We start from the raw sequence: 23,622 nt of genomic DNA, 5'->3' as shown, positions 1-23,622 counted from the left end.
AACTAGAGATGTTGGATTCCTTTCTTGGACATAGATTGTCCAAGTCCCAAGACAGAGCCAGCTATTGCCCCACTTTTTGTTTTCTAACCTATCAGCAAAAGTTAGTTTGTGTAATAGATGAATTGAGTCTAGTCTTCATTTTGGTTTGAGTCTAGGTCTAGGTCCCTAAAGGCTAGGTGATCTCTATCAGATTTTCCCATTTTTCCTTCTCTCTCTATAGCCAGGGGGTGATTGTTTTACCTTGTGATTGGTCAGGTAAGTTAGTACCTAGTTTGATACAAATCAAACTTACTCATTGTAAATCAAATGTATGCTCTATTTATTCACGATGTGTCACCTCTTGACAAAATAGGCATTTTTGAACAAACTAAAATTGTCTTCTCCTCAGCAAGTTTCCAACCCCTAATGGCAATTTCTCACGAAAGATCATTTCAAGACATATATAACTCAAGAAGTTCCAAAAAGGTGCATATTTTACAATATAATTGATGTTTGAATCCATGTTAAGGCTCCTAAATGTTATTCAAATTCATTACTACTCAAATATTCAGTGTCGATAGAAAACTTAAAATCATCTTATCCTCAAGGGGTTTTCAACCCATGAAGATAATTTTCCGCAAAGTAGTTTGAGGCAAAAAATAAGATGTCAAATCATTCTTAGATAAGTCCTCACACCTTAGCTAAGCATTCAGAGCTACCAAAAATGAAATGGTCAGAGATTCAATAAAAAAGAGTCATTGGGGAAAAATCAGAAATTATTTTCTTTTGGATGGGTTTCCAACCCATGAAGATAGCTTTCCGATTATCCAAGAAAGATCAAGCTAACAATTGATTTTGGCACCCATATTAGATTTAAAGTTTGCTAGAACGATACTAGAATGGATCGAACCATGATGGAAAGAAGATATAATCAGAATCTCTATTGGTGGATTTTCCTTAACGAGGTACCCCAATGGTAACTTTTTGAAACTTAAAGGAAAATGGAAAAGTAAGTAGTGGGCTTAAAGAAAGTTACCGTCGAGCTCAACAGAATAGTGAAAAGACCCCAAAATGTCCGTTGAGCCTTTGCATTTTCTATCTGATGAGTCTTTCCTTAAATTTCATCCATATGGCACACATACTGAAGAATAATAGATGAATCGAGGATCTCATATAAAGATGCATTAGCAATTGAATGAGTTGCATTTATTTTTTGATTTCTCATACGCAATAGCTTTTGAAAAATTTGTGACTATTACACTTGTTGTCTCATTCAATCTTTCAATTCAAGATCTTATTCTCAAATTCATGGAAACCAAGTTCACGGGTTTCGATGTTTTGACTAGGATCAAGTCCCAATTGCAGAATATCACAAACATATCCCTCCACTTCTATGACATGGAAGATTTCCAAAGGAGAGTGAAATCTAAATGAATTCACCCCATTACTGAGAAACTTCAAGGATGTGGTTTAGTCAAGGTCATTGGTTTTCTAGTTGCATTCCAAGCCCTTGAGTTGATTTATGAATGCATTCATTATTACAAGCTAGGCTTAACATTGCACCAAAAGATCAACCTATTAATGGCCGATACAACCACTAGACTTATAGAACATAGGAGGCAGTTAAGCCATGTCACGAATCTTGAAGGGGAACGTTAGTGGTTAGTCCAACAACCCCCCCTCAATGTTACTTGAGGAGACTCAAACCTATGACCAAGCTCAGATACCACTTGTTACAAGCTAGGGTTACCGTTGCACCATAAGATTGACCTATTAATGCCTGATACAACCATTAGACTTATAGAATACAAGAGGCAGTTAAGCCATGTCACAAATCTCAAAGGGAACATTGGCAATTAGTCCAACATTCATCACTACAACCTAGAAACTAGGCAAATTGTTCTACTTGATAATACGGTGTTGATCTCAATCAATAGGCAAATAGTGGCAAACTACCTTTGTGTGCCAGAATGGGAGGAGTTCTTTGACTTAACCTTTTGTGGAGCCATCTCAAAATTCTCAGCAAAGAAGATGATCTGGAGAAGGAAAATCATAAGGACATGGTTCCAAAAACCACGACATGATAAGAGTAAAGTTCCTAAAATTTTATTTGGAACAAACCTTAAGCCAGAAATAATTGATGTTTTGGTTCTCTTGCATAGGTTGAAAGGTGAAGTTGAAGCTTTAAATTTTGTTGAGCAATATTTCTTTCTAGTTCAAGTCATATGCTCAGTTATCCAATACAATAATTGGGTGCAAGGGGTAAGCGAAATATTGTCCAATGCTCTCCAAACGGCCAAGTTTTACAATACGTTCTACATGTCTTCCTTCTTGATTTACATGTTGGCCTCATTGCAATTATGGCCTAGCCTCCCAAGATTAGAGAATTTCCCTGATGATGTTAAGTCTTATGAGGTTTATCCATGCCTCTAATTACATAATAGTTATGCAAATTATGTTATAGAAAAAGAAGGTGAAGTGACATCTCTCACACCCTTTCGTATTTTGATGAGCAATTGTAACTGATAACTGGCTCCTTGCCATTTGTCATTTTTTAGGAGATGAATTGGTTTAGTTCCTTTTTGTAACGATTATCGCAGAATCCTATATGTACCTAATTTTTATTAATGAAAGGTTGGATAATTTTTGGTGTGCAATACTTCATGTTGTAGAGACAAGTTGAATGTGTTTTATATCAATTATTTATTGTTCAATTGTTTGTGATAGTTTAAGATATTTCTTTTTGTTGAACTGAGTTAAGGAATAAACAAAGCTTTGTGTCCTTATTCAAGGCAACAAACTGAAGATAATAATAGTGTTATTGAAGGTTGAAAGAGATTTCACCTTGCATGATTATTTAAGTTAGTCCCTTACATATTAGATTAAGAAGCATTCTATTAAATAGCTCATTCATAGATAGAATTCATTATTGTATCGTCAAACTCTATGGGTTCATAAGATGTGTATGTTCACATATTTGATTAGCATTAACACATAAATCTTTGCCTAAGTTAGTTCCTATTTAGGCCTAACTTGGTTTATCTATTTTGTTCCCTGGTTAAGAACAAACTCCTTTTAGAATCAGGAAAAAATGAAATTCTTTGCAAATCCAAATTCAAGGGAGTTGTACCTACGAATTCAAAGGGAAGTCAATCACTCAATTATGATTTCTCAACTATTGTAACCAATCATTGTTCACTAATATTGGGCATTCAAAGATTAGAATAAAAGAAAAATCTATTTACCAACAAGTACCTATACCTCCTTAGGATATTTTTTCTCTATCCTTAACCTCCCTAGGTCCTTCTAGATTCCCTCCACTTTCTCTTCTTGTCTTTTTTGGAGTGAGTCTACCTCATTGTACAAGATCAAAGCTTGATCTCTATATACCTTCCTTACGTCGACAAGACTAATATAATATAGTACCTTAATTCCAAATAGAATCTTGGATCAACAATCCTAGAATATTTTTATTATAAATATATATTACAGACCAATTGAGCCAAAAATCCAATATTTTATCTCGTTCTTCTTTCTGCACAAGCTTCATTTTAAAAAACCTAATGGTGAACCTAGCCTATGTTCAGTCTATAGATGTTGTAAACTAGCTCAACACATTATTTTTATTGTAACTTTCACAAAGAAGTGTGGGGATCATTTGGTCTTTTTGTTGTCAGTAACTTTCAAGTTGTGGGTGTCATTTCTAGTTATATTCACAATAACAATAAAGCTTGTGATATTTTTTTGTACATTCTTTCCTCTTTATTGTTATGGATCATTTGGAAGTACAAGAATGATGATATTTTCAATAGGAAGGCTAAGTATTGTACTTAGCCTCCAAGGAGACTCATATTTTCTAACATTGCATTGTAGGTAACAGCCTTATTGAAGTTGAAAGAAGATAAGGTAACAACGTTATTGAAGTTGAAAGAAGATAAGTTTATAATGTTATTGATAGATGGTATAGATAAGGTGGAGAGGAAGGAAGTTGCTTATGGATAAACCATCCTAGACTAGGAAGATGAGTTCGACATTACCCTCGTCAAGTTCATATAACAACTCAAAAAAGATGGCAAGTGGAAATCTCCTCATGATTACACTGGGCAAAAGAAGATAGAATGTGGTGCTATGGTTGGACCTAATAGAAGCTTTGCCCCACAAAAAACTAGACAAATTTTAAGAAGAAATGCTTTCCCTATATTACTATTTTCAAGTACACATCAGAGAACCTTGTGGATCCTACTACACTGAGGATTGTTACAAATGTGTCGCCTAAGGAGAATCCAGATGCTGACATCTTCAATGCACTTATGGTGGGAATACCCCCTATCACTAACAAGGGGTGGTAGTTAAAATTTTAAGGATAGTAATGATGTGAAACTGATATAGTTTATTGTGATATATACTTTGTATAAATTGTAAAACTGTTATATACTCTCGAGGTGCTAAGTTGTACTATTAGCTAGTTTTTGAAGGACCTTTTGATGAAACTTTATTTTTACTTTTATTCTATAGAAAAATATATTATAACTATAATATTATATTTATAACTAAGTAATATATAGAAACAATTATATAATTTATCATATAAATATTATTTTTAGTTTTATAATATCCTAATTAATATATTGTGTATCTTTTTCTTAATTTTGTATTTAAGTATAACAATTTATTGTGTTTTATTATCAACGTGATTATTAAATTCATATAACTTTATTTTTAAGATTATTTATATAATTATTATATATATTCTTATTTATATAATTATTAATTATATAATTATATCAAAAAATACTAGTATTATATAATATTTTATTATAGCAATTTATTTAACTTTTTAATAAAATATTATTATATTATATGAAAAAATTCATGTTTATTGATCTATTTGGTTTGTAATTTGGCAAGGAGTGAACAAATTATTTGTAACAGTGACATTCCTTTAACAATCCTAAAGTTGATAAGTAGGAGATAATTTCCATAGGAAGTCAAATTGTGATATTGCTATCAAGATTTAACTGTGTGATTTTGAGTCAAACTCATTGACCCATGTTTCATGAGTAGTGATTCAACATGAATCCATCTCTCATGAGAATAAATGGAACACTTAGCACTCATTGGATCTAGGTGATGCTCACAGGGGTGAAGCACTGGATTCCTAAAGTTTTTAGTTTTGTTGGTTGGTATATCAAAGTAGTTGGCTGAATTGAACTAGCAATTATAAAAAGCAAATCATCCATCTAAATTTTTTTAATATGAAGGCAGAGTGACTAATTCTCTAAAGCTTGCTTATAATTGTAATCATCATATATACTTCAATTTCCAAGTCTGTAAAGGACAAACTCATATAGACACCTAAAATAAATTCACATAGCTTGATGTCAATCTCTCATTTTATGGTGTAACACCCAAAATAAATTCAATATAATATAAAATTGTCTATCGAAGAAAAAAGTGATTGTAATATGCATACACATATGTTTTATTTTTAGACAAAAAAGATATCATTAGAGGACTAATTTTGTACTTGTTAAGAATCACCTCTTGATTAAAATTCATCCATGTCTCTTAAGAGATATCTCATAAATAAAATTAGAACAATACAAAGGAGATTACTATGACCCTTGCACAAAGATGACACATAAATCGAAACATGACTTAAAATCCATCCATACACACAAGTTAAAGTCTAATTTGAATTTTAAGGCTCCTCACACACAATTTTAAACAAGGGGCGCATGCGCCAAAGTTCCTGCCTTCATGATTTTATGGTTGATTGAAGTAGGTTTTGGTTAAAATATAATGTATTTAATTTAATAAAATAACAAATAAATAGTAAAGAAAAATATACTATTATAGTGCTAAACTAAATTAAATTATAGAGTATAGTTAACATATTATTAAATTATATAACTGCAATGATATTTATTAATTAAAATAGTAAAAGAATATATAAATAAACATTATAATATCATGCTAAATTAAAATTAGATGACATTCTAAAGAACATTTATCATACCAAAGATATTTATCAACTAATTATATATAAGATATAGATAAAATTATATAATTTTTTAAAAAAGAGTTAAATTGATTAATTTTAATTATTAAATTGTTTGATATATCTTGTATAAGCGATAAATTCATCTAATTGAAGAAGCTGGACAATATTCTTAAACTTAAATCTAATGCATAAAAATAAATAAACATAAATTAATTTTAAAATAACATTTATGCTTTAAGAAAACCAAACACACTTATAATAAATAAATTTGATAATATACCAAGCTAAACAATTTGAACTTTATTAAAATTGATACAAAATTAATATTATATATTTTAAAGTATAAATTAAAAAGATCAATATAACAAAAATTATATATGTTAAATAGATGGATAATCTAATAAAATTATATACAAAAATAAAAAATAAAAGAAATTCTATTAAAAGCATTGGTTTATATATGTAAAAATAAAAAAAATTAAATTCTAATTTAAACTTATATATAAATTAAAATTTAAATAAATATAAAATTAAACTAAATAAAAAATAGTTTTTCAAAATTGACAATTTAAAAGAGTTAAAATGTTTTTTTTTAAGTTTATCCACTTGTCACAAATGTGGAAAAGATAAAATTGAAATTAATGCATTCATTAATAGGTGTTAGAAAAATGATTTTAAAAAAAAAAAGTTTATCCACTTGTTATAGTCACAAGGAAAGATAAAGTTGCAATTAATGCTTGCATTAATAGAGATGTTGGGAAAAATAGTTATATTTTTGTTGAAAGAAATTGAATTTTTTCATTGCCTTTTTCATCATGAGCCAATAAATTTTTTTTAAAATTGTATTTTTCAATTTAAAAATAATGTAAATTAATAAACCTTTTGCAAACATTAGCATATCAATGAAATTTTTAGATTATTGAACTAATATGGAACTTGGTGATTCAAAATACTCTAAATTTAAATTGTTTTATTAGCATTTTAACCTACATTTTTATTAGCATTTTAACCTACATTTTTAGGGAGTGGTAGAATCCAATTATCAAATAATCGGAAAAAGAATAGAATTCACATTGAATTGTAAGTTTAGCTGAAAGTTCTCCCAGCGGTCTCCGCACGATGGACTTGTTCATCGATGTTAATTAATTGACCTATCAACCAACACTGTACTAAAGTGAGGCAGAATATTTTTTCTGAAAATGAAAACGACTGTAAGTAATTAACCGACTTGGACGAGAAGCCCGAATTAAAGAAACTATTTCTGCCGCTAGCTGAAATTGGTTTTGGTGAGTGCATCGAACATAGGCAAGACTGTATCTACATTCTGAATGGGATGGACCGGTGGACTTGATGTGGCGTTTATATGCTCCATCTTTTCTCCCGCATTTTTACACACAGGCACTATTAAGCCTGTTTTTTTTTTCCCAAATCGTAAATGTCCATGGTCTATATAAGAGTTTTCAGTCCTTACGTGTACTAAAATTTCCACACATGCATTTTCTGATTTTCGTACCAGGATTCTGTTAAGTCCATGCATACAAATACGTTTGATATAATCCCTAAAAATAAAAAAGGTGTCCCATGAGCAATAGAAACTGTAACAGGTCATATAAATTCCATTGTCATATACATAAGTTAATACATAGTATGAAGCGATAAACTCTCTTTTTAAACCAGCAACATCTTTCATATAAATACTTTGCTCTTCAAAATAGTAACCCATCATTTGTTAGCTACAACCGAATATATCTTTATCGCAATAGCATTAGGTATTTGCTGATTTGAAGAAGTCATACAGGTAAACAAATAATATAGTGAATCTCTAATATAATTCAGTCACAAATCCACAACACAACTTTATCATATTTCTAGTCTCCTAGATCCTGGTAATCTGTATATAGTAATATGCATAGGTACAGTCAAGCATCTGTCTCGGCCTTGCCTATTATCATTTAATAAAATATCACTTCAAGAGCTGCTACCTTTGGCTCGAGACTGAAATATGGGATCATGAACATACATAGGCATCATCGAAAATCAGCAAATTATGTTCTAAAGTAAAATGTACACCCAACCAAAAAATGATGTTTGCACCTAAAACTCTTACCCATACATAATAAATACCTAATTCATTTTTTAAGGAATACTCTATTCTAAAAAATGGATAATTTAGAACTGATATCTTAATGTTCTCTTGATTATCTTCCATGCATATTTTGAAAGAGGTGGATAGAGTGGATCAAAGATAAACACCAACTAAAAGATAAGCATTCAATTCAATATGTAAAATACAAAGACTTATTACAATGTGCTACAGCATTTCATGCATAACTAAAATCTATTACAAGTCCTTAGAATGCTACAGCATTTCATGCATAACTAAAATCTATTACAAGTCCTTAGAATGCTACAACATTCTATCCACTAATGATCCACAATGAGAAACCCAAATTCGGCTCTGCTGATCACAAGCTTAGTTCATTGTATTTCTAGAAAATACATAGTAAATGCTATCTTGACTATGACATAGAATGAGTGGTCTGTTTGTCTGCAGCTGTTGACGGCGGGTGGGTGGAGAAATTACTCGCCAACATATTTGACATCTGAATCAACGGACTGGAAGGTTCCTCAGAAGTACCTTGAGCGAGAGAAGTGTAATAACATGAACTTGTCTCATCGTGGACAGACTCCAGTGGTGCTTGTGTAGAACTTATCACCTTCTTGGGTGGGATTGTCACATACCTATTTAGAGGTTCTGTCTTTTTCGAAGCTGCTCTTATCCATACAAGCTCCTCTACTACTTCTCTCATAGATGGCCTTTCTATTCCTTCCTCGTGCAAACATGCCTGGGCAAGTTTTGCCATATTTTCCATCTACCCTTCATTTTCTTCATCCACTACTTTGGGATCTAAGATTTGGATTAAGTAGCCTCCACTGACTGCAGATAAGAAATGGTCGTATAAAGTGCACATCTCACCTTGTCGAGATAACAAGGGTTTTAGACCAGTTAGAAGCTCAGCCAAAACTACACCAAAACTAAAAACGTCACTCTTCTCTGTAAACTGGTTGCTTCTTATAAACTCAGGATCCACATATCCTGGAGTTCCCGAGGGAAAAATGGTGCTGAGATGCATATCATGGGAAGGTCGCAAACGAGAAATGCCAAAGTCTGCCACTTTTGGAGTAAAAGTGTCATCAAGGAGAATGTTTGACGACTTTATGTCACAATGGAAAATGGGCTGAGAAGCTTCACGGTGCACATATGCTATACCCTCCACGGTCTCTATAGCAATCTGTCTCCTTCTTTCCCAGGACAAGTGTTTCTCTGGAGATTGTAGATGTTGAAACAGTGTTCCATTTGACACAAATTCGTAAACAAGCAAGGGAAGTTGAGTACGGAGACAACAGCCAATCAATTTCACTATGTTTCTATGATTTATGTGGGATAAAATCACTATTTCGTTGATGAACTCAGGGGAAAATGATTTGGGCTTTTTGATTGCCACTGGCATGCCATTAGAGAGAAGTCCTTTATACACAACAGCAAAGCCGCCTTCCCCTAACTCAATCGAGTAATTATTAGAAGCTATTTTCAACTCTGTTTCAGAAAACATTGCCAGGCTTTTTCTTCCTCCCATTGAAGCTATGCGGTCCTGCATCTCAAGACCACCATTCTCTATGAAATTCTTGTCTCCAGCATATTTCAACTCACGCCTTCTCAGGTACCAAAATAGTCCACATGCTACAAATGAAACTCCAACGAATGAAGAAATGGAGCCTGTCCAGAAACAATAAATTCTTGATAATTATATTTTCAAGTGTATTATATTATATCGAGTCCAATATATCTGTTAATGATAGTTTTTCCTAATCTATTGGCATGAGTACAAAATTCAGTAAATCATTCTAAGGCTAGTTTTTTTTTCCTATTAAAATAAAATATATCATTATTCATATCAATCAAATTTAATCAACTAAGCTTATAACTTTTCTGTAACAATTATTATTTTATTATTTCTTATCTTCAATTGAACTGCAACCTTCTAAAATAGCTATAATCTCTAATTACATTTGAATTAATTTTCTTCATAACAGTTTTAATTCAAACATAATTTCTACTTTATAAAGATTTTAATGTGTTTAAGGGGTTCTCTAATGAATCATAATATAATTTTATAAATATGATTATAAGATTTAACTTTAGTACAAATTTTATAATTGAACACATTTGAACTAGTAAGATGGATGAGCTATAAATAAAGTCTATTGTTTAATCTATATAAACATACTCTAAAAAAATGAATACTAAGCATACCATTCATTATAACAAGAAATGTAATCTTATGATCTACTCTTCATAAATACAAATGGACTCGAAACTATATAATAGAAATCTGACAGCAATATCATAATAAAACTATAATAGAAATCTGACAGCAATATCATAATAAACTAACTGCCAAAAAATGGTTTTTAAAAAAAATAGACGAACTATAAAGGCAGGAAGACATTCGGGATGGTTACCTATAACTGTAGATCTTACGGAGTTATTTGAGCTCGGTGACTGGCATCTCGTTCCATTTCTGAAGCCATCTCCCCTATAATGCTTTTTGCATGAACAATTGTAAGTGCCAGGCAAATTACGACACACACCGCCCCTTGTATTTTCGATGTGAAAAATCAAACTATTGCAGTCACTGATTATTAATCTCCTATCACAAATGATTATTAAACTGCTGAAAATAAATTCCCAGCTAATATCGAAAAATAACACAACTGCAACTTCACTTAAAATACGGAAAGAAATGCGCAACAGAATCAACACAATATTTTCGGACAAATTGTCCCTGGAAAAACCCCTAAGGGAAAACCAGTTCTACAGATGAGAAATTATATTAAACTTCAGCAAATCAAGAGATACAAAATTCCTTGCCTTACACTGGCAGAACTCCGACAACCTCCTAATTTCTCCCGCTGATATTTCTCACTGCTATCCCTACGCTAACACTGCGCCCTTGCTAACACTGCAAACTGCTTCACGAAAGCTTCTCCCTTGCTAACACTGCAAGACTATTTGCTAACACTGCAAACTGCTTCTCCAAAAGCTTCCTCCTGTGCCCTTGCTAACACTGCAAGACTGTTTGCTAACACTGCAAACAGCTTCACCAAAGCTTCACCGCCTTGTGCCCTTGCTAACACTGCAAGACTGTTTGCTAACACTACAAACTGCTTCACAAAAGCTTCTTCACATCCAAAGCTTCCTGCAAGACTGTTTGCTAACACTGCAAACTGCTTTTCCAAAGCTTCCTTGCTAGCACTGCAAGACTGTTTGCTAACACTGCAAACTGCTTCTCCAAAAGCTTCCTTGCTAACCCTGCAAAGCTTCCTGCCTTTTGTGCCCTTGCTAACACTGCAAGATTGTTTGCTAACACTGCAAACAGCTTCACCAAAGCATCACCGCCTTAGCTCTCCAAATGCCCCCTAGACCCCTTTTTATACTACTCTCGTTGGTAAACCAACGACCGAGATTAAATCAAACCAACGGCTGAGATTAAGACAACTCAACAGCCAATAATAGAATTGGTTGCAAGGTGTCCAAAAGGAATCACTAAAATTAGTAAATAATAACCATTTACTAATTTTTGGCAAGTGGACAAACAGCTGTCCAAACCACCCATAAATACAACCGCTATTCATAGATAAGGACGAACAGCTGTCCAAGCTACCTATAAATAGTGCTGCTATTTCCGGGTCAGAAATAACAGTTGTCCAACTAACAATAATTAACACTCCCTCTTAGCGAGGAAGCTATTCTGCATGACACCCATCTTATCTCTGAAGAAGATAAATTTGGCCTTTCCCAAAGCCTTCATCAGAATGTCTGCTACCTGCTCATCTGTAGGTATGTATTGTAGTCGAACAACTTTCTTCAATCTGCACACGTGGGTCTCTTTGTTGTGTGCTACAAAGCCTTCTGGTTGTTCTATGTATACCTCCTCCTTCAACTCACCATTGAGGAATGCTGTCTTGACATCCATTTGATGGATCTGCCATCCCATCTGTGCTGCAAGTGAGATTACAGCTCGTATAGAAGTATACCTGGCAACTGGAGCAAATGTCTCCTCATAGTCTATTCCCTCCTTCTGAGAGAACCCCTTTGCCACAAACCTAGCCTTGTATTTCTCGATGCTACCATCTGCATCGTGCTTTATCTTATGAATCCAGCGTGATCCAACTACAGCCCTATCTGTTGGTCTAGGTACTACCTCCCACACATCATTCTGCATTATTGAAGAATATTCCTCAACCATAGCATCTCGCCATACCTGATGTTCTACAGCTTCCTGATAGCTAGAAGGCTCACTATCTACCAACTGACTAACATAGTCATTGAACTTGGCTGGTTGTCTTCGCTGTCTAGTACTCTTCCTAGGAGCTCCCACAAACTCCTGAGTATCCCTTTGTGCACAATCTCTGATGAAGTGATATCTGATATCTATATGTTTAGACCTATCATGAAACACTGGATTTTCAGACAACTTGATGCAACTCTGATTGTCACAATGTATCACAGTAGTCTCAACCTTCTGACCAAACAAGGCTATTAACAACTTCCGAAGCCATATAGCTTCACATGTCGCCATGCTAGCTGCTATGTATTCTGCTTCTGCTGAACTTAGAGCCACAAACTTCTGCTTCCTGCTGAACCAAGATACAACTCCTGATCCCAAGCTGAAACAACACCCTGAAGTGCTCTTTTTGTCTGTTGTACTTCCTGCCCAATCTGCGTCAGTATAGCCTATCAACCTGATACCTTCACCTTGTGAATTTGATCCTTTGCTAGATCCCTTCTTTGCTTTCCCTTTACCCGCTAGGGCAACGTTCTCTTGTTCCACCTCATTTTTCTGACTCTTGTTGGCCCCATTGACAAGACTTAGTCTAAACTCCACCTGAGTGAAATCAGTCCATAGTCGATCCCAACTCGGTAAAGTATCTCGTCCACTGACAACTTGAACAAAGACACTCCATTGTTTAGTAAACCCATTTAGGGCTATTCTCACTAGCTCATCATCACTAGGGCTATCTCCAACAGCTGCTAACTCATCCTTGACAAGTCTGAGCCTGGTGAGGTAACTTGTGACGTCTTCTCCCTGATTCATCCGGGTATTCTTTAGCTTCTCTCTGAGAATCAACTTCCTGTTAGTGGTAGCATTCTGGTACAGATTTAGAATGGCGTCCCACATCTTCTTTGATGTATCTAGCTCCGAGATATGTGGAACAATATGATCCTTGACACCATCAAGGATAATCCTCCTCGCTTTGGCATCGTCCTTCCTATATGTTGCAAGCTGTGTTGCATCCGTTGGTACAGGTACACCACTGGTAGCATAATCCTTGATACCATTCTCTTCCAACAATAAAGAAATTCTGGCCTTCCAGACACCAAAATTTGAGGCACCATCCAATCTATCCTGATCTCTCAAACCAGCTGAAGCCATCTCAAGGGTTTAAAGCAATAATAAATCTAAAGAGATCAAAATTTCTTTCCTAGGGCAAAACTCTTCTACCCTTAACAATGCTCTGATACCATGTGAAAAATCAAACTATTGCAGTCACTGATTATTAATCTCCTATCACAAATGATTATTAAACTGCTGAAAATAAATTCCCAGCTAATATTGAAAAATAACACAACTGCAACTTCACTTAAAATACGGAAAGAAATGCGCAACAGAATCAACACAATATTTTCGGACAAATTGTCCCTGGAAAAACCCCTAAGGGAAAACCAGTTCTACAGATGAGAAATTATATTAAACTTCAGCAAATCAAGAGATACAAAATTCCTTGCCTTACACTGGCAGAACTCCGACAACCTCCTAATTTCTCCCGCTGATATTTCTCACTGCTATCCCTGCGCTAACACTGCGCCCTTGCTAACACTGCAAGACTGTTTGCTAAAACTGCAAACTGCTTCACGAAAGCTTCTCCCTTGCTAACACTGCAAGACTATTTGCTAACACTGCAAACTGCTTCTCCAAAAGCTTCCTCCTATGCCCTTGCTAACACTGCAAGACTGTTTGCTAACACTGCAAACAGCTTCACCAAAGCTTCACCGCCTTGTGCCCTTGCTAACACTGTAAGACTGTTTGCTAACACTGCAAACTGCTTCACAAAAGCTTCTTCACATCCAAAGCTTCCTGCAAGACTATTTGCTAACACTGCAAACTGCTTTTCCAAAGCTTCCTTGCTAGCACTGCAAGACTGTTTGCTAACACTGCAAACTGCTTCTCCAAAAGCTTCCTTGCTAACCCTGCAAAGCTTCCTACCTTTTGTGCCCTTGCTAACACTGCAAGACTGTTTGCTAACACTGCAAACAGCTTCACCAAAGCATCACCGCCTTAGCTCTCCAAATGCCCCCTAGACCCCTTTTTATACTACTCTCGTTGGTAAACCAACGACCGAGATTAAATCAAACCAACGGCTGAGATTAAGACAACTCAACAGCCAATAATAGAATTGGTTGCAAGGTGTCCAAAAGGAATCACTAAAATTAGTAAATAATAACCATTTACTAATTTTTGGCAAGTGAACAAACAGCTGTCCAAACCACCCATAAATACAACCGCTATTCATAGATAAGGACGAACAGCTGTCCAAGCTACCTATAAATAGTGCTGCTATTTCCGGGTCAGAAATAACAGCTGTCCAACTAACAATAATTAACATTCGACACACTCATTCAAGTCTCTTTTACTGCATTCATTTATATCTGCACATTCATTTCCATTGTTAGGATAGAATAAAACTAAAAAGATTAACGCTGCTGTAGTCTACAAGATTGATGGACCCCTTGAGTAAACGCCTAATTGTAAATTCAAAGCTGGAGGGAAATCTGAAAAGCCACATGCTGGAAGATAAAAGAGAAGTGATCAGTTTGAAAAGTGTGGAGATGGTACCTGTGCAACCTGTGCCTTGAATATACCCACTCCCTTCAAAGCCAGTAAGGCATTGGCATGCATGGGTAACATTTGTTGCGTCTAAACATTTGGCATCATGGGCGCAAGAATAGTTAGCTGTTCCTTTGGCCGTCGAACAATTCCCCCTGCTGATTCCCCACTGCAGGCGGATGCCGTAGTGACCCCTCGTATAATTATCAAGTTCACCTTCGGGCGGATGCCAGGTACTTGGTTCCAGAATTGTGGAGAAGCCGCATTCTCCCCCACCCGTGAAATTTATCTCCCTGGCAAGCGGTGGAATACCGGCTTCACAGCATCCATACTCGTTGCAGTAGCTTAGATCGTGCTGGTTTAAACATGCAGATAGACATCCACCTCTCCCGCGCCCTTGATCAAGATCGAAAAAACCCATACCTCTGCAACCGACGACCACGAATTTATTGGAGGAGCCAATGGTGAAAGGCCCATCTGCGGGTAGCATAAAATCGACAAAGGCATCTTCTGTTCCGTCGCAGAGGATGGAGACGGCTTTTAGATCGGTGGAGTTTATTATCAGAGAACCCGCGTAGCTCAGATCTAGGATCTCAAGATAGGTCTCTGTCGAATTTACGTAAGTGGCAAGAAATAGACTCGAATTGCCATTCTCCTCCTGCAAGCAATTGATCTGAAATCCTGGCAGCCCACAACTTGAATGGGATATCCAAAATGGAAAGCTGACATTTTTGGATCCACACCATTCAGGATTGCATTGTGCGACGCCAGGAGTGGCCACACAGCAACAAATAAGAATCAGGGCAACGGCCTCCCACTGCATCTGTTTACAGATGGACATTATTGTCTCCGAAGCCATCCAAATTAATGGTAAGTAGCCGGCTCTTACGGTACTTAAGGAGAGCACAGCGTGCTCGCGGGTTGAAAAGTCTGCATGGCAGTGCCCACTACGCCTTGCTTGAGATACAAGTCCTAAGTTTGCAATCCGACGGTTCAGAACTTAGCAGAGGCTTGCAAGTCGCTGGCCGTAGATTTGAAAATTGATATGCGAGCCCGGCACATCTGACAAGCGACCAGTTCCGTTCTACTTGATTTCATGTGTCCTTTTGCTATATTTTGTTTATAATTTATTTTTCTATATATTTCTATTTTCTCCTATTTCATCTCTATCTATTTATATTTTTTTTTCCCTTCTCTTTGGTCTATTTCTTGTTTTCTTTCCATGTATATCAGATATATCTCCGTCTCTTTATAATATCTTCCTCTTTCTTCTATATCTCCTTTTATTCTCTTCATATCTCTCCACTCTTCCATCTCCATCTGCATCTACTCCATCTTTAATTATATTCTCATTCTCTATCTCATACCCACTTTTCTCTCTCTACTCTTCCTCCTTTCCTTTTATATTACAAACATAATACTAGCCTAATAGCAATCAATTATTTGTTTGATTGGGAGGTTTAATTTCATTCATGTTTGGATCCTTATAAGTAGATTCATAGTTCCTTAAAATTAAGCTTTCATAGTTCAATTGAGAATTGTAAAACTAATACTAGCTTTTTGTCCCCTTCTCAACATAAAGTCTCATAGGCCACTAAAAAAGATGACATTAAAAAGAAGATGATCAGAAATAACAAATAAAATTGACAAGGGCAACCACTAATCAAACCATTTGCACCAACGAGTAGAGTTAATGGAGGACCCATGCTTAATCCTCGATTGATAGCAAAAAATAAAATGACAATGTGATATCAAGAAATGAAAAGACAATGTTTAGGAGCTATCCAACCATCCATTGTTTATGAAAACAAAGACCAAGTCTAGACCCACTAAAAGATGCTCTTTGCAACATCATTATGTCTTCCATTTAGATGTACAAAAAAGAGTTCATCACTTTAAAGTTAAATGATAATAATATTATTACTTTTTGTCAAGGCACAATATTAGGGAAAAGAGTATCTAGTAGTTGAGCACAATTTTTTTTTTTGGTCAGTAATAGTTTTTTTTTAATATTATTATACTACCATTTTTACAATATTACATCTAGGCTTTTAAATAATAGCTTTTCCTTTACCTATACTTGTTTCATCTCAAAAAACCACCTTTCTAGACATTCATAAACTTACATCTTCCCCCCCAAGTCCTAAACCTTTATATAAACATCACATACATCTTGGCATTTCTTAATTGGGCATCAAAAAAAAGCTTCAAAATGAACAGATTATCCTCCACCTATCTTGCTATTCTTTTTTCCAGTCTTCCATCTGCAAGTCCTACGCTTGGCCTTTACCCCTATGTGGCCTTTCTTCTACATCATGCCCTTCTACATCTTCCTCCTCGACTCTCAAAAAACTGCCAAAAACTTCTTCTTCTATATCACTACATTGAGCTACAACATTGCTATATTTTTGCCTATCCTTCCTTGTGATCTCCATCGACAATTGCATACTTCAAAGCCCATATTAATCTAGACAAAAATGGCCCCTTCTGCTTTCCTCATCCTTCTTCATTCCTCCACCCTGATTGGAAATTTGACCCTGACCACCCTCCTAATCCTTCTTCCTCCCACACTTCTCCACTTCCTTGAGTGGGAATGAAAAATCCCATAACCTTTGCACCCCTCCTTTCCAGAAAAACTTTAATTTATGCCACTAGCTTAGCCCAAGCCACCTCTATCTTGGCTTAATAACCTTCCCTATCCACCCCTATTGGCCACCACAAAAAATTGACCCATCCAAGTTTCCTACCCTCTTCATAGTTCTCATAACATTCACTATAATCGAAACCTTTCCCTGGCCATGCCCACTCTAACAGGGAATCAATTCCCACAATTAATTCATCCAGAAATAGATTTTTCATAACCCATTCCACTTCTTCTACTAGACATGCTATTTCTAGCCCCCATGCCATTATTATTACCACTATATCTGCATTTATCTTCTAATGATGGGAGGAGTTTTGAAAAAACTCCCCCACTGTCTCCTTAATAGCTTCTATTACACCTAACATTAGGCATTTGAGCAGCAGTTTCAACCTCTAGTCCTGCATTAGTCCAATCAATGCCTTCTATTGTCTTCTTATTTTAAAGGTAAATGTCGCTTCCATTCCACCTTTCAATTTAGTCACTATCACTTCTGTAAATTCGTCATTCTTATTTTTAGAAAAATCCTTTCCACCTTTACTATATAATGCCCTTAGATAGTTTCCACATTAGAGCAAACATCACATCAATCTTCCTCAAAGATCATGCCTTTCCTACTATCGCATCTTGTCATGATGAGCCCATTTATTGCCAATTTCCAAATCTGTTCATCTAGCTTTTCAGATAGTCCTTTATGACATCGGTCATCTTTCCATCATCTCTTTTTATAAAACAATCAACCAATCTCAAAAAAGGAATAGCAACTAATAAATGCATGAAACCTCTTCATCAATTCCTTCCCAATGTGTTCAATTTTCAAAAACTGACCTTCCATCCTCCCTTAAGCCAACTACCCATTTTGGAAGAGCATCCACATCTCTGTTTGCTTCTCTAAAGACATGTCAAATTTGAAATTCCTCAAATTCATTTAACTCTTCAATAATACACACTAATAGGTTTTCTAAGTGCCATGCAAAGATCAAATTATTGCCAGCAGCTTGCACAACCACCATTGAATCACTTCTAAAATAATTTTATTTCCTCCACATCTTTTTGCACATTTTAATGCTATCAATGCTACCTGGAACTCTATTTCATTATTTGTTACATCCTATAACCTTAAGGCTCCAAAGGCCAGAGTCTCCCCTAAATAATCCTTGATAGTGCATCCTACTCCTAATTTTTTGGGACTTCCTTTAGATGCCCCATCAAAATTTACTTTTAACCAACCTTGTTCGGGAGCTTCCCACTTTGTATCTTCCCTTTTATTGGTTTTAGAAGTAGATTTTCCCTTTGCTCCTACCTTTCCTATTTTAATCCTTAGCCACATTTTTTGAATAACTCTATCATAATTTATAAACACACATTTTGACATATTTTCTTTCATGTCCCCTTTTTCAAATAATTAAAAATAATAAACTTTGCTAAGGCAGGCAAGCACCAAAAAGGTGAAGTTTCGAAAAAAGGGGCTAATCTTTGGAAACCAATGGACTAATAAATAAAAATTATTATTAAATTAAATTTTATTAACCCCTCTTGGACGTGAGTTAGGGTTATGCCCTCTTTTAAGGCATTTGGAGGCATTTTGGGCTCATTCCAGAACTTGATTTTTGCTCATTTCTTTGTTATTCTTCAGAGGCAGCCAAACCTGTGGAGAAGGAGACCCAAGAACGAGAGTTTTCACATTTATAGGAAGGCTAAGGATGGGATTTTGAAGCCATTCCATGTGCATGCTCATGCAAAGTTTTCCTTTGTGCCGAACAGTGCAGATTTATGGTTTTTCGAGTCTGATTTTTGTAAGAGTTTGGTGTTTTCGGTTGAGTATTTCATATCAGTTTGGGTTGCTGCTGTATATCAGACATTTAGATGTTAAAATAGATCTAAATATATGTATTTGGTCATGAGTATATTTCTATGATAGATTATCAATGCTTTTGTGGTGTTTCCAGCTATTTTGTGTTGTCTTCGGGAGCTCGATGAGCATTGTTTTTGCCCTCCATTTGGGAACTGTTGTGTAAATGTTATACAGAACTGAAAATTTCATTTTGTAGGCTGTTATGCTGCTAAAAATTTTATAAAAAGTTTCCACTTTCATATTTATTAATAATATGTGAAGTTGTGAAGTTTTTGGCACTATTTCTGGCATACCTGATTCGGGGTTTATTGAGAAATTGGTAGATCTTTGAAATATTGGTTGTTTGATCTTAAAGATCTGATTAGAAGTTTGAAATAACATACAAAATCAGTAAAGGGACATTTCAGTGGGACTAATTTTGGATTGGCCTCCACCCACTAATCTTACACAGTTGAGAAGTTTCTTCGGGTTGTATAGCTACTATAAGAGATTTTCCAAGGGATTTTCTCAGCTTGCTGCCCCCTTGACTGATTTGACAAAGAAAGGAGTTTTTTTTTGGACAAAAGAGGCACAAAAAAAATTTGATAAGCTTAAGGAGGTAATGAGTTCATGCCCTGTGCTTGCAATTTCAGATTTCTATTTACCTTTTGTTGTTGAATGTGATGCTTCTGGAGAAGGTATAGGGGTTTTCCTAACTCAAAGGGGACATCCAATAGCATTTGAGAGTAGAAAATTAAATCAATCAGAGAATGGTTACTCCAACAATGGTAAGAAAATGTTGGCAATCATGCATGCACTTCATAAGTTTAGACAATATTTGGTATGTGGGAGATTCATTGTAAAGACAGACCATAATAGCCTTAGGTTCTTCTTGAACCAAAGGGATTTGAATGATCATCAACAAAAATGGGTGAGCAAATTGCAAGCTTATGATTTTGATATTGAATACATGAAAGGAAAGAATAATGTGGTTGTTGATGCTCTCTCAAGAAAGCCCACTTTGTGTTCCTTATCATCTATCTCTGCTGATTGAAAAGTCTCCATAGTTTCAGAGTATTCTAAAGATTCTTTTGCCACCAAGATTTTGGATAAGTTAGTGGACGATAACAGGTACAAGGTTGTTGATGAATTGATTTATTACAAGAACAGGATCTTCTTAGTGCCAGGATCAAAAACTAAGGAGAGGATATTGAGGGCCTTTCATGACACACCTTTGGCTGGTCATCAGGGATACTTCAAGGCATACAGGAAAATTCAAGAGCGATTTTCATGGAAGGGTATGAAAGAGGATGTCCTTAAATACATTAAGGAATGTATGGTATGCCAACAAAGCAAGAGTGAGCAAAATTTTCCTGTAGGGTTGTTACAGCCACTTCCTATTCCTGAACAAAAATGGGAAAGTATTTCCATGGACTTCATCACTAGGTTGCCCAAGGTTCAAGGTAAGGATTGCATATATGTGGTGGTAGATAGACTAAGTATGCACATTTCTTTCCTATCACATCTGATTTCAAAGCATCTCAAGTGGCCGAATTTTTCTTCAAGGAAATTTTTAGATTACATGGCTTGCCTAGAAACATTGTTAGTGACCAGGACAGTAGATTCCTTAGCTCTTTTTGGAAGGAGCTCTTTCATTTGGCAGGAACTGAACTCACTCCCAGTACTAGCTATCACCCTCAAACAGATGGACAAACAGAGATAGTTAATAAATGGATAGAGGGATATTTGAGGAACTATGTTTCAAATCAACAACATGCTTGGGTGAAATGGTTACACCTAAGGGAGTATTGTTACAATACATCTCATCACATGTCTATTGGTATGCCTCCTTTTCATGCTCTTTATGGTTATGACGCCCTTTCCTTTTTTGATCTAATACTTTCCAATAGCAGAGTACCTGCAGCAAGTGATTTTGTCAAGCAAAGCCAAGACATAATAATGTCCCTCAAGGATAATCTACAATAGGCACAGAACCAACAAAAGTTATATGCTGATAGGAAAAGGATTGAAAGATCTTTTGAGGTGGGATATTTGGTGTTTTTTAGGTTGCATCCATATAAGCAAAGCACCTTCAAGAGGAGTGGGGCAGAGAAATTCAAGCCAAGGTTCTATGGGCCTTATAAGATCATCAAGAAGGTAGGAGAGGTAGCTTATGAATTGGAGCTCTCACCAAACAACAAAATACATAATATTTTCCATGTATCTTGCCTAAAGAAGGTTCTAGGCTAGAAAACTATAGTATCTACAGAATTACCACCTCTTGATGATGAAGGGAAATTAGTTTTGATACCAGAAGAGATTTTGGATACAAGAGAGAAAAGATTGAGAAACAGGAGCGTCATAGAGCATTTGGTCAAATGGAAAGGATTACCACTAGAGGATGCAACTTGGGAAGGAGCACATATTCTTGAGAATTCCAACCTTCATTGCTTGAGGACAAGAAATATTTGGGAGGGGAGGACTTTTCATGTCCCCTTTCTCAAATAATTAAAAGTAATAAACTTTGCTAAGGCAGGCAGGCACCAAAAAGGTGAAGTTTCGAAAAAAGGGGCTAATCTTTGGAAACCAATGGACTAATAAATAAAAAGTATTATTAAATTATATTTTATTAACCCCTCTTGGACGTGAGTTAGGGTTATGCCCTCTTTTAAGGCATTTGGAGGCATTTTGGGCTCATTCCAGGACTTGATTTTTGCTCATTTATATGTTATTCTTCAGAGGCTGCCAAACTTGTGGAGAAGGAGACCCAAGAACAGGAGTTTGAAATTTTTTAGGATGGCTAAGGATGAGATTTTGAAGCCATTCCATGTGCATGCTCATGCAGAGTTTTCCTTTGTGCTGAACAATGCAGATTTGTGATTTTTTGAGTGTGATTTTTGAAAGAGTTTGGTGTTTTCGGTTGAGTATTTCATATCAGTTTGGGTTGCTGTTGTATATCAGACATTTAGATGTTAAAATAGATCTAAATATATTTATTTGGTCATGATTATGCTTCTATGATAGATTATCAGTGCTTTTGTGGTGTTTCCAGTTATTTTGTGTTGTCTTCAGGAGCTTGATGAGCATTGTTTTTGCCCTCCATTTGGGAGCTATTGTGTAAATGTTATACAGAACTGGAAATGTCATTTTGTAGGCTTTTATGCTGCTGAAATTTCTATAAAAATTTTCCACTTTCAGATTTATTAATAATATGTGAAGCTGTGAAGTTTTTGGCACTATTTCTGGCATACCCGATTTGGGGTTTATTGAGAAATTGGTAGATCTTGGAAATATTGGTTGTTTGATCTTAAAGATCTGATTAGAGGTTTGAAATATCATAAAAAATCAGTAAAGTGACATTTCATTTTCCCTAAAGACTGCAGCATTAACAACTTCTTCAATAGAATGATCAATCCTTTCTAAAAGTTGATCAATTGTCTCTGATAATTCCTATAAAATCTTTTTATTCCTTTCCTTCAAGACGAGATATAATAATTGAGGGACTTAATCTCCATATGCATTCAAATACGTTTCTCCTTCCTACTCTTGGCCATGAAATAATGAAGGCCTTAAGAGAGGGATCCAAGGTCCAGACCAACCCAATTTCCCTTGAAGACACCTCCAACACTGTGTTGCAATGTCACAATTTAACAACAAATGATCAATACTTTCCTCTTCGTTTCCACACATAACACATTTTGTAGGGCCTTGGAAACCTAATTTTATTATCCTATCCCCTGTTAGGATTCTGCTTTGTATCGCTAGGCATGAAAAAGTTCCCACCTTTGGAAGTATTTCTTTACTCCAACACAAATCCCTCACTTCGAAACATTCTTCCTCCTTATTTTCTAAAATTTCATATCCAAGTTTAAATGAATACTTACCAAAAGTTGTTGCACACCAACTAATCCTATCTTTTCTATTAATTATGCAAACCTTTCTTCTATTAAAGATCTCCCTTACGAACTATTAAAACATGTTTAATTGTTCAATTCTTTCCCTATTATTGAAACATGTTCAACTAATGTGTTCACCTATTGGTAGAGAAATTGTACTTTTGAAAGTGAGAATACAAGTTAAAATCCTATAAGGAGGTAGGGTAAGTACACCTTGTTTTTAGTGCAATTAGGTGCTTCTTAGAAAAAAAATGAGGTAGGCTCATATTTTTGTCACTAGATGTAGCCTCTATTTCAAATAACTAGAGTGAAAGCCG

The 23,622-nt window shown here is 35.4% G+C and overlaps 2 pseudogenes; one reads left to right on the top strand and one right to left on the bottom strand.

The window, feature by feature from the left end:
- The first annotated feature begins 5,551 nt into the window (after positions 1-5,551).
- LOC149545225 (U6 spliceosomal RNA) lies at positions 5,552-5,648 on the top strand (annotated as a pseudogene).
- Positions 5,649-8,502: 2,854 nt separating this feature from the next.
- On the bottom strand, positions 8,503-15,775 carry LOC149545224 (wall-associated receptor kinase-like 8; annotated as a pseudogene).
- Between the last annotated feature and the right edge of the window lie 7,847 nt (positions 15,776-23,622).

The sequence above is a fragment of the Cupressus sempervirens genome, chromosome 7, assembly GCF_028749045.1.
Source record: "Cupressus sempervirens isolate cs-2001-9-10 chromosome 7, ASM2874904v1, whole genome shotgun sequence".
NCBI classification, from domain to species: Eukaryota; Viridiplantae; Streptophyta; class Pinopsida; order Cupressales; family Cupressaceae; genus Cupressus; species Cupressus sempervirens.
Note: the sequence above shows the minus strand (reverse complement) of the source record. Positions and strands in the feature narration are given on the sequence as shown.